Below are 13,147 nucleotides of genomic sequence, written 5' to 3' on the forward strand. Positions count from 1 at the left end.
CAATAATGTTAAGAAATGAAGAACCTGCATATCCAGAAGAGAGTGAGATTCAGAGTTTGATGCAATGAGTTTTATTCACTTGCTCCGATCACAGTCTCGCAGTCGCTTTTCTTCGTTACCAACAAACACTCCTTCAGTGTACCAGTGTTTTAGGTCCTCCACATGCGGCCAGCCAATCAGTGCTAATTCAATATTCAAAACACAGAACAATGTGATACCAACATATAAGACTTCTTCCCAACTTGCTGCTTCTCAAATAAGATGGTTATCTAAAGCTGCACCAACTGAGGAAGACAAGATTAGTATTGGACCTGCCAGTGGAAGACAATCTGAGGAAGGAGACAAGGAAACCGGAATTTTCTACTATGGCCCAATCTCAAGTACCATAAAAAAGGTAAAACTTATGTCCCTCTCAACTTGCTGCCTCTCGGTATCTCTCGGTCCAGTCATAACCTTCATGACATCCCCCGACAGTAATGTCATCCTAAAGGGTGCAGTGGCATCATCTGTGATACTCTTCAGTGCTTCAACTACTGCCATCCTTCACTGGTTCGTCAGCCCTTACATTCACAAATCCGTTGGCAACCCGGTTCGGACAGCTTCGAGGTGGAGATGTTGTCATGGCTGGCAACACATATCCCAAAGACTATCAAGTTTTCGGATATTCGTCCAGCAGGTACCAATAGGCCTTATGTGACATTTAAGGCTAATGGGAACTTCTATTTTGTGGACTCAGAACACTGTCACAATAAGGTACTTCTGGCTAGACTCACACCACAGAAGGAAACTCATGACTCTGCTTTCAAGAACCTTGTATGTGGAAAGAGTGCGCTGATTGACATGAGCATAGTCCATAGCATTCCAGTTCATCACCGTGAATTTCTCCTGCAAGAAACAAACCGTTAAAGGGTGCTTTAAAGGGAGAGAAAAATGGCGACCGTGGCCAATATTGGTTATTCTGCAGCCATCAATCTGACGTCTGCAATTATTTTCCTTTTGGCATTTGCAATATTGCGACTTCAGCCCTTTCCACCGGTTGCTTCAAAACCTGCAAAGAAGTTACCCCTCGATGAAGTGACACCAATAAATGATGGCTTGAAGTTGTATGTGGAGCGGCTAAAACCGTTGGGGGGTACTGATCGATTCAATGATTTTGTATCTCCCTTATTGACCAACAGTAATTTTGATGCTAAGCCAATGGTCATGCTTCTCGGTCAATATTCCATAGGGAAAACAAGCATTGCATTGCATTTTAGTCCATTCGTTGAATCCTATCAAACTGTTACACGATCCACGCCGAAGCTGTTGCAATACAAATACCCAAAATCAGTTAATTCTAAAATAAACTTTTTAGCTAAGTGAGTTACAGTGGTGAAAGTTTTCTTACCAATGGTAAAGTTTTCAAAATGAAGAGGAATTGGGAGAGGGACCACAAGCTGGAATAAGGACAAACTTCCCAACCTCCGTACAGACTTCCCACTACTCTGAAAACGCAGCAGGGAGAAAGATGAGAAGTGGTATATAATAGGAGGCCACTGTTCATCATAAGAAAAACCCTAATTCTTTGGAGGAGCCGCGCTACTGTTCACCAACGAAAAAGAGGTCGACGGCAAGGAGAAACGAAAACCATAGTGGTTCTTGGTGGTGAAGAGCTGAAGATCAAAAACCGGTTCAGACGGAACTTTACCTACATCCGTCGGTCAATCTCGCCGCAATCAGTTAGTTTCTTTTTCGAGTTTCTATTTCTATCTCCGCTCGCTTCCTTGATGCTTCCATTTGTGTGGTTATTGCTGTTAAATCTTTGATGTTCAAAATGGAAAGAAATCTCTGTGCGTTAAGTTGAGCTTGTTTGAGTTCTGCTACTGTTTTAAACTTTGTGTTTTATTTAAAAGGCTTGGTGTTTTCTTTTATCTTATGTATTAGTGCTCGAGTTCATACAACAAGGATGCTTGTATGGCTGAGTTGGTAAAGGGATGCTTTGGTAAGCCTTTGGTCTTGGGTTTGATACCCTTGTGCTTCACTTTGGTTTTAGTTTTTTTCACTTTATTCAATTTTTAATCTTTGATTGATTTAGGATCTATTTTATTATTAATCATTTTTTTTATTTTATTCTCCCTTTTCAACTTTAGTTTTTATTCTCTCGCCGTTATTTTATTTTTATTTGTTAAACATCGATTTTAATTTATGGATTCAACAATTTCCATGTTGTTTATCCATGATTATTTTTATCGATACATCGATAGTATTTCGCCGCGTTTCGATTAATCGCATATGACATTTCAGTTGTTGTCAATATGTACAAACCGGCTTTGAGCACATTATTTAGGTTTTGTATGTTCCTCAATGTCCATCCGTACAAATCCCGATTTTACCTTTTTTCGATTTAATTTTTAAGTGTGTTGTAGATATAATTTGTTGTGTTATTTTCAAATGGCTTACTCTTGGGCTTTCTTACAATGAGACAGTTCGCTTGCACTTACACTCATAAATTGCATTATTTGTTGTTTGGGTCCGATTTAATTATTCCAGTATTTTGAATCCATATTTGACAAAATGTACCCCACTCCCCCGATGTGTAATAATTTTACTATTTTATTTCTTTGACTGTTTAGTTAGCTACTAACACAAGAATAAAATCAACAATTTCCGAAAGATAAAAAATAAGACTCGATCCAACGTCGAGTATTTTCTCAATAAACAAATCAATCCATTTCTTCTCCCCATTCTATTCCATTTCTTTCAAAAACTTCATCAAATGCTTGATCCAACGTCAAGCCATTTCTCATAATAAAAACTCAAAAAATATTAATTCATAGTTAAGACCTTTTCAATAAAGATGGAAGTGGAACGTGGTGTATATCGTGCACTCCTGAGACTAGGATTCGAGATGTATATCTCGCCAATCCTAGCCCTCGCCATCATCCAAATTTATCCACTTTGTTTTCTCTCAAACACTCATTCAAATTTCTCTTAAACGTCCATCAATACTTGATCTAGGGTCAAGTCATTTTCACAACAAAACTCAAAATACCTAATTCTTATTTAACACTTTTTCAATAAAGGTGGAAATGGAACATGGTGTATACCGTGCACTCCTGAGATTAAGATTCGAGACGTATGCCTCGCCAATCTTAACTCTCGCCATCTTCTAAAACTGTCAATGTGGTTTCTTCAAACCCTTTCTCAATCAAATTCCAAAAAATACTTAATTTCTATCTTAACTTCTTTCAATAAAGATGGAAATGGAACATGGTGTATACCGTGCACTCCTGAGGCTAAGATTCGAGATGTATATCTCGCTCATCCAAGTTCTCGCCATCACTCAAAATACATCCAACCGATCAAACATTTTCTCGCCGCCGTGCGATTAATCAAAAACCTTTTTCATAAACGAGAAAGGTATCTTGTCTTAAGTGATATAAAACAATGTTTCGGCCACGATTGTTGAGTCGAGATAAATGGTGCTTTTCCGAATGTAGATTTATAAATCCGTTCGATGTGTGGTATGCGTCCACTCCTCATCTGTTTTGGGTAAAACAATGTTTTCGTCGATTAATACAGTATAGCTTTCGCTAAAATCGACTAACAAACAAACATTTTTCTACCCAGAACTACGTAAGCCTTGATTTCTCTTTTGAGATACGTGGGAGCAGGATTTTTAAATCTTGTCAGGCCCACTAATAAAAAACTTAGGTTTAGTCCTTCGTTAAAAAATCCAAAAACATTCTCTTCCTTTCTTTCTTTCCCACCTAATAATTCGAAAAGCCTAATATTTCAACTAACACTAACGCACACAACTGACATAATGGTTCCCGTTGAGTACAACGGACGTAAGGGGTGCTAATACCTTCCCCTCACGTAATCGACTCCCGAACCCTAATTTGGTTGCGACGACCAATAATCATTATCGTTTTGTCTTGGGTTTTATCGATATTTCCCCTTTCCTTTTTAGGAATAAATAAAGTTCGGTGGCGACTCTGTTCAGTCTATCATTGCGAGCGTGCGATCGCGCTTCGCTTTGAAGTCGTATCCCCATTTTTTCGAGGTGCGACAGTTGAGAATATAAAAGACTTCATGGGGAATAAACACACATGAGACTTGCTGGAGATATACTGAGAATCATTCATTAAAGCTTGTTTGTTGCGGAACTACTGTCCATTAGACTTGCTGGGGAGATTACTAACTTGAGTTATCCGTGTGAAGAGATGTCCATTTTATACAAATACATCGAAGAGACCTGTTGAGGATAATACTGTTGGGGATAACATTCTCAGGAATCCTGCTAATATGAAACTCGCTTGGTTAATTCATGAAGTTTGGCTAGAGAAACTTCCAATGGAAACTCTGTAGGGATATTAATCACATTGTTGGGGAAGAAACTCGTCTTGGGGATCATCAGTAACAATGATTGACTTTTGAAAGAAACTTGTCTTGAAGAAAATAATTGTTCTACTACTGAGAACACCTATTGAGTCTTGTATCTACTGAGGATTACACTAGACTTCCCTAAGAGGTTTATGCATGTATGATCTGCTTATGATATGCAAGGAAAATAAATGTATGAATATGCATTTTGTGGGTATCAAGCACTTATTCCCAGACACCCTTGGTATTGAACAATTTTAACACCATGAATATAGTTTGCAATACTCTGATTTCTATTTTTCCGCCTGTGGGCTTTGTACTAATTCTTGTTTCTTAGAGAAATAAACACTTCTGACTTGCTTAGATCAAGATGATCAAAAAGATAATCAATGATATGCCTCACATCCTGTGAACTTGGATGCATTGTTGTAAACCAACAAATATTCCTTCGACATTTTTAAAAATCAAAGTAATTTAAAAATTTCAAAAGCTTTGTTATTTCCATGTTTTGTCTTATTTTATCAAGAATAAAAATAATATTATACAAACAAGCATAATAAGAAATATAATTGATGAAGGAATATTTAACTAAAACTTTTTATTTTATGAGAAAAATAACTCATACATGAGATACATGAAGATGTAAGTTCCTTTATGAAGAGATTATAAATAAAGTAAGTAAATAAATGGTAATGAAAATTTAACTGAGTTTTAATCGAAATACAATATTTTCTATTTTCCCCTATGTCCTCTAATCCTCATTACTTTGTTTATAGAGATGGTGATTGAATTGTTCACTTCCATCTGAGTTTTGTTATAGTGTAGACATGTGTGCTTAGTCTTATGACTTTGGATATTCCCTAACTTTTGCATGAACCGCTTCTAAGAATTTCAATTTACCGGGAGATTTACCCTTTTTTGCTTAAGCGGCCTTTCAGGTTTTCAACTTATCGGGCTTAACTTTTTTTGTTTATCCCTAATTTTTACCTGAGTTGCCCTAGCGAATTTTCAACTCATCAGGGTGCTCATTTTTAGCCTTAGTCGCCCTTTCAGGTTTTAAACTTAGTGAATTTTTATTATCCATCTCTTTTTCTTAGGCATAATACTTTCTGAATGCATCAAAGTTGACGGGATGTGTCAACTCTTCTCCATCCATGTTCGTGAGAACTAAAATTTAAAGGGAGACAGATGATAAAGCCACAACGATAAGCCTGGAAAACAAAAGGAAAATGAAGGATGGAGCCTCGCCGGATCCTAAAACTCCGCCGAGAACTCCGGAAAAGCCAACCTCAGGTAAGTATTCATTTTCTTCTTTTTAATTTTGTTTGTGCGATTCTGACTCTCCCTCCATCTCCTTCTTCTTCTTTGTGTTTACTCATATGAGTTAGTGAGTGGTCTAAGCCAGAGCTTGTTCAAGTTCAGATGTTTTGAAGAGCTTTAGTAAGGGCTATAAATTTGAATTAACCAGAAGTTTGTTAGGTTTTTTAGTGTGTTGAGAGAGTGAGTGAAGGAGTTCTTTTACAGGAAATGATTGGGGTGGGGTGATGCAACTCGTGACTGAAATATTAGAGGGAAAATAAAGTTATTGATGGGTGATTTTGGGGGGAAGATTAGTGATCTGTGTGACATGATGCAAAGTGGAAAGAGGTAAAAAAAAGTGTGACTGTGATGTATGTCATGGTGAAGGAGATGTATGTGAGGGATGGAGTCTGCACACATTTTTCTCTTGCTTCAATTTCATTTCATGTTTATTTGTTATGTATGAATGATTCTATGAGATGTGGATGTTGTGTGTTTCCCTACTGATTCAATTTTAGTTTTTTTCATATTTTATTTAGTTTGTTAATGAACGAATGTGTGCAGGGTGAATGCAAAAAGATCGTGACTACCAAGTCAAACCTCATTTTTCTTCCTTTTTAATATAATTATTGTATGGAATGTAATGGCATGACTATGCTAGTTGTAGCTTGTGTGTTGGATGTTCAAAATAATGTAATACAAGCAACTTCTTTTTTAATTTGAATCCTTTGTTTTTATTTTACCTTATGGCAATGTATGCATGTTGGTATGCTCATGACAGAATGAAAATCAAATGGAAAATTAATTCTCTTTTTTTCATTTTTAAAAATTTAGTCTATGTATGTAGGATGGATAAAAAACTTGTCCTTTGGTTCTTATGATGCAAAATTTCTCAGCATATTATCTTTTTATATTTACAGCACAAAATAAAATTGCATGACATGGTGAGATATTATGATGCATAAAAGGAAAAATGTAGCTTTTGATGCTTATCAACATTTGGTTTTATGTTATGAGTAGATGGTAATGAATGTGGCATGGTTTTTTTATTATGAACAAAATTATTCTTCCATAAAAAAACTCTTAATCTCAATAAACAAATTCAATCAAAGATGGATGTGCCCTAATAAGGGCTTAATTAAAGTTAATGTCCAAATGAAATTAGTATAAGTTTAACAAACAACTTGGTTTTCAAATTAGTGAACAATCACCAATATGGAGTTAATGACATCAAAAGAGTTGGTTTAAGTTCATAAAAGCTCCTTTTCAAATGAGAATGAAGATCAAAATAATGAAAATGTATAGATGCAAAAGGAACTCTTCTTTTTATTCTAAAATTACACCTAGCTTATCAACACTAGCAATGCAAATGTGATGACTGACTAAATGAATGGTCATGTGATGATGATGATACGTATGAACTAGAAGTGGTTAACAAATGAAGAAAAGTAATGGAAAATTTTAGGATAAAACAATTATCAGGGACCAAACACTCTAATTATATTGAGTAATTAGGGGTCTTAATGGTAGAATCTCTAAATAGTCAAAACAATTACATTAAAATTCGAATGCGAATAAAGTACAAACACACGAATATTAAATGATAAGTAAATTATAAATACGCAAAAATATTATAACAATTACATTCAAATTGACAAAAACATCAAAATCAGTAAGCGACATCATACGCTAATGTGACTGCATTTTCAATGCCGACAACAATTGATTTATACTTATTAAGGATAGATCTTAATCATGGACCTTAATACTAAAATTGGGGTTATTTTATAGTCAATAAAACCGGCAGATAAAATCAAATTAACCCATTCTTTTTCATTTCTCTCTTTTCCTGTGAGCATTACCATCATCAACATATCAAAGAAGAGTTTTGTTTCAACTGATTCCTTAATGTTTTAATGTCCAACACTATATCTATGATAATTACCTTTCCTTCTTTACCTTTCTTCTCCAATGATTCCTTGCATTTCTTCAAAATATTGACACATTCCTTGTCATTCCAATCATGCAAGATCCCCTGTGATTTCATTTATATTTTATTTAGTTATAAAAGAAAGATAGAGAAAATATAATAAATGTGAAGACAATTATATGATTAGCGGTGCTTTTGTTATGACAAAATATTAAATGAAAAAGTTATATAATATATGTAAGTATAAATTAAATAATAATATAAATAAAAAAATTAGTATTGAAATGTTATATATATAGCTAACGTAATATACTATAGAGATTAATTACTATGCACTGTCAGTGTAAAAAGATTTACATTGTCGATTCATCACCATTACCCGTTTGCATTTCTTCATAAGTTTTTAAAATAAAAGTAAAACTTATTTTAATATCCAACGTGTAGGATTAATTGACAGTGCAAAATATCTTTACACTGTCAGTGTATTTCAATTAAATCCTATATTATAATAAATAATAACGAAAATAAAAAATACTACCCCCATTTTATAAGAGACAATTCATTTTTAAAATTTATTAAATAATCAATATATCTACTCTATAAAATGATGAAATACATGAACCTAAAATATGAGTTGTTTGTTACGTAAAAGAACGAAGTATTATTAAATTTTATAAAAATGAAAGATGATAACACTAACATAACATTAATGTAACTCACAGTTTCAACGCATAAAAAAGTCGTTTGAAAAGCATTTGATCTAACTAAATAAAATGATAATAATTTTTTCAATGGATTTCATCGTGTTAATTTTTTTTTTTGCCATTTCTAATGAAGTAACATATGAATGAGTACTTAAAATCTTACCTTTAATAAAATGACATGTCCTTGAGGAATTTCTTGAAACATATCTCCACCAACATAGTTTAGGTTATTACTTCCTTGTAAGTCATTAACAACATGTGGGAGATCAAACACAATAAATTCCATTTGTGGGAATGATTTGGCAAATGCCTTTGCCATGCTCCCCGTGCCTCCTGCATCATCAACCAATGACTCCAATCCATCGAACACTCCCTTACACGTCTCAATCAACAAATTGCTGACTAATAGAGCATCACATGCCATGGACTCATTGAAGTCAAAGAGAATTTTTTTGCAAGCAAGTAATAAAATGTACCCCTATTTGACGTGAAATCATACTTATATATGAATTACAATTTGAATCGCCCCCAGGGAATGCATTGTCTGGGAGATAGGAGTATTTGATGGATTTCAACGATTGAGATGAGTGCAAGGTTTTACTTCTGTGTGTGGGTCCTTAGTCAAGGTACACCTATTTGTATTCTTTATTCATGACATTATGAATTGAGCATTTATATTGGGTGAGTCTTGTTGGATCGTTTTAGCCGATCTTGAAGAGTTGTCTCCTAAGTCCTAACTATCGATACAAATGTATGATTATTGTTGTAGAATTCTCGAGACCGACTTCAAGAAAGTTTCAATTTGACTTTAGCATATGAAGAGGGTCTGGACAACACCTTTAATGTATGAACTTTTTTCGATATTGTAAGACATTGGTTTTTTTTCCAGTACAAGTTACCAAAGGATTAATCATTCAAAGGCTTACTTTTCATATAATGAAATACCTAATAAAGCAAAGTATGTCGTATCATCTATGAATTTACATCTGTTTCTATTTAAGTATTTCTCTTGGTTTAGTACTAAAAATGAAAGTAGTGGAGTCTGTCCCTTTTATCTAATCTTAAAAGGGAAATAAATCAAATAAAATTGAACTAAAAACATCAATAAGTCTCTTTATTTGTTCCGAACATTTTGATAAATAGATAAAAATAAAATGATTCGAAACGAATAAAAATTGGGCGCAAATATGTCTGAAAAATTAAACTGAATGTGTCAAAATGAACGACGCAAAATAAACTTCTGAAAAACAGATTAATTTTGATCAAATTTTGAAGTGAAAAATGATCAAATTAAAAGGCTCGGGCTGATAAAATATGATCGGAAAAGGAGTCAAAAAAATAAAATGAACATGAAAGGTTAAACTACGTGAACCAGAGATTAATAATGTTGACCTTTGCAAACTCGATTTTGAAATTTTTCGCCCGCTAATTCTATGTACGTTTGAAAATTGATTCAACCAGCATTTGTGTAGATCCAAAAATTTATTATGGTTAATACTTTAACCATTATGCGAAACAAAAATTTACTGATTGAAGAATTATGAATAAAGAATCAAATGCAAAGGAATCACACTTGGACCATTTTCTTATAATTCTCAATCATAATTAAAACCCTATAAAAGATTCAGATGACAATACTACTCTTAACCGTCACCCATTGAAGCTCTGAAAAATGATGCAATATAATAGAAAATGTACTAAGATTGAGATACAATGTCTTTTGACTTCTTAATCACCAAATGACTGAATGAATGTTATCAAGACTAAGTAAAATGCAAGAACTTCTGACCTTTTATCTAAACCTTGATGAATTCTTTTCATTAATGCCATGTATGATAAAATCAAATGATTTTTCTATGTTGATGCAAGTGAAAAACTCAGGATAAAATATAGTGTATAACAGTTGCCCCTATTTAAACATCTTAAACTAGAGAATGTGAAGAATCCTTATATTCAAATCATTATGGTGAAAGATAGTTTAAATACCAAACATACCTAATTTTTTTTCCCTTTTATGCAATATAATAGTATGATTGTGGTTTATGAATGAATATGAAGAGTTGAAGAAATACTCTCGACTTCTTGATCATCATACGAATATGAATGAATGTAATGAAGGTTAAGAAGTAATATTGACTTCTTAATCATCAAATGATTGAATGAAATGAATTAAGAAATACTCTGGACTTCTTAGTCATGAAATGATAGTGATATGAATGTAATTGAGGTTAAAAAGTACTCTTGATTTCTTAATCAATAGATGAAAATGACATAAATGTTTAGAAGTACTCTTGACTCCTTAAATATGATGCAAATGAATTAAGAAATAATCTTGATTTCTTAATAAATGGATGGCAATTAAAAGGTTAAAAAGTACTCTTGACTCCTTGAAAATGAATCCAAATCAATTAAAAAATTCTCTTGATTTCTTAATCAATGGATGACAATGCAAAGGTTAAGAAGTACTATTGATTTCTTAAAAATGAATACAAATGAATTAAGAAATTTTCTTGATTTTTTAATCACTGGATGACAATTTAAAGGATAAGAAGTACTCTTGACTCCTTAAAAATGAATGAACATGAATTAAGAAATGATCTTGATTTCTTAATCAATGGATGATAATACAAAGGTTAAGAAGTACTCTTGACTCCTTAAAGATGAAAGCAAATGTATTAAGAAATACTCTTGATTTATTAATAATTAGATGATAATCATATGAATGAAATAAGAAATACTCTTTGTTTTCTTAATCATCAGATGATTGAATGAATGCAAATGAATTAAGAAATACTCTTGATTTCTTAATTACGAAATTATATTGATATGAATGAAATAAGAAATACTATTGATTTCTTAATCATTAAAGACTATGCAAATTTTTTGGGGATTAGAGAATCATGTTTGTTTGCTCATGACTGACATTAGACTCCTCTAGGGATGAATTTGTTACAAAGTATCATGTTCTAGTGTTCTTCAATCGTTCTTCATTGAAGGTACACTTTGTTGGTGGAGAAATGATCATATTCAGTTGCTCTTGGCTAAAGATGTCATATTCAGTTGCTCTTGACTGAAACTGATCGCATCCAACTACTCTTGGTTGGAGCTATTGGATCCAGCTACTCTTGGGTGAAAGCAATTTTTGTGCAAATATAATATTCAACTACTCATTGATGAAAAAATATAAAAAACAATGTTTCCAACTACTCTTGGCTGAAATTTTATTTTTAGCTACTCTTGGCTGATATTGTTGCATTCAACTACTCTTGGCTGAAGTTATTGCATCCAGCTACTCCTGACTGAAAGAAAATTTGTGCAGATATAGTATCCAACTACTATTGGCTAAAAATAATATATGAAAAGAATGTATTTAACTGCTCTTGGATGAAACTATTGTATTCAATTGCCCTTGGATGAAAATATTGTATTTCAACTGCTCTTGGTTGAAGCTATTTCATCCAGCTACTCTTGGCCGAAGGCAAATCTGTGCAAATATGGTATCCAGACACTCTTAGTTGAAACTAATATATGCAAACAATGTATTCATTTGCTCTTGGATCAAACCATTGTATTCAGTTGCTCTTGGCTGAAAATATCGCATTCAACAGCTCTTGGTCGAAGTTATTGCATCCAGCTACTCTTGGTTGAAAATAAAATTTATTGGGAAAAGACTCTATGGGGAATAAACACACATGAGAATTGTTGGAGACATACTGAGAATCATTCATTAAAGCTTGTTTGTTGGGGAACTTATGTCCATTAGACTTGTTGGGGAGATTGCTAACTTGAGTTATCCGTGTGAAGAGATGTCCATTTTATACAAATATTCGAAGAGACCTGCTGAGGATAATGTTGTTGGGGATAACATTCTCAGGAATCCTGCTAATATGAAACTCGCTTGGTTAATTCATGAAGTTTGGCTAGAGAAACTTCCAATGGAAAATCTGTGGGGATATCAATCACATTGTTGGGGAAGAAACTCGTCTTGGGGATCATCACTAACAATGATTGACTTCCGAAAGCAACTTATCTTGAAGAAAAGAATTATTTTACTCTTGAGAACACCTATTGACTCTTGTTTCTACTGAGGATTACATTGGACTTTCCTGAGAGGTTTACGCATGTATGCTCTTCTCATGATATGCAAGGAAAATAAATGTATGAATAAACTAGTTTATGCATTTTGTGGGTATCCAGCTCTTATTCCCCGACACACATGGTCTTGAACAGTTTTGACACCATGAAGATAGTTTGCAATACTCTGATTTCTGTTTTGCCACCTGGGGGATTTGTACTAATTCTTGTCTTTGGGAGAAATAAGCACTTCTGACTTTCTTAGATCAAGATGATCAATAAGATAATCAATGAGATGCCTCAAATCTTGTGAATTTGGATGCATTGTTGTAAACCAACAAATATTCCTTCGACATTTTTCAAAATCAAAATAATTTAATGTTTTTAAAAGCTTTGTTATTTCCATGTTTTAATGTCTTATTTTATCAAGAATAAAAATAATATTTTGCAAACAAGCATAAAAAGAAATATAATTGATGAAGGAATATTTAATTGAAAAATTTTATTTGATGAGAAGAATAACTCATACATGGGATACATGAAGATGTAAATTCCTTTATGAGGAGATTACAAAGAAAGTAAGAAAATAAATGGTAATGAAAATTTGACTGAATCTCCATTGAAATACAACATTCGTTATTTTCCCCTATGTCCTTTAATCCTCATAACTTTGCTCATGGAGATGGTGATTAGATAATTCCCTTCCATCTGAGTTCTGTTACAGTGTAGACTTGTGTGTTGTAGCCTTATGCCTTTGGATATTCCCTAACTTTTG

At 33.3% G+C, this 13,147-nt stretch overlaps 1 long non-coding RNA gene and 2 pseudogenes across 1 annotated transcript; 2 read left to right on the top strand and 1 right to left on the bottom strand.

Annotated features, from left to right (window-relative positions):
- The first annotated feature begins 64 nt into the window (after nt 1-64).
- LOC127121038 (uncharacterized) lies at nt 65-2,329 on the top strand (annotated as a pseudogene).
- Nucleotides 2,330-5,069: 2,740 nt separating this feature from the next.
- On the top strand, nt 5,070-6,385 carry LOC127121041 (uncharacterized). The gene is made up of 2 exons (XR_007803289.1): nt 5,070-5,658; nt 6,229-6,385. It is a non-coding gene; the product is annotated as an uncharacterized LOC127121041 (long non-coding RNA).
- Nucleotides 6,386-7,400: 1,015 nt separating this feature from the next.
- LOC127122249 (probable O-methyltransferase 3) lies at nt 7,401-9,805 on the bottom strand (annotated as a pseudogene).
- Nucleotides 9,806-13,147: the final 3,342 nt, after the last annotated feature.

The sequence above is a fragment of the Lathyrus oleraceus genome, chromosome 2, assembly GCF_024323335.1.
Source record: "Lathyrus oleraceus cultivar Zhongwan6 chromosome 2, CAAS_Psat_ZW6_1.0, whole genome shotgun sequence".
NCBI lineage: Eukaryota > Viridiplantae > Streptophyta > Magnoliopsida > Fabales > Fabaceae > Lathyrus > Lathyrus oleraceus.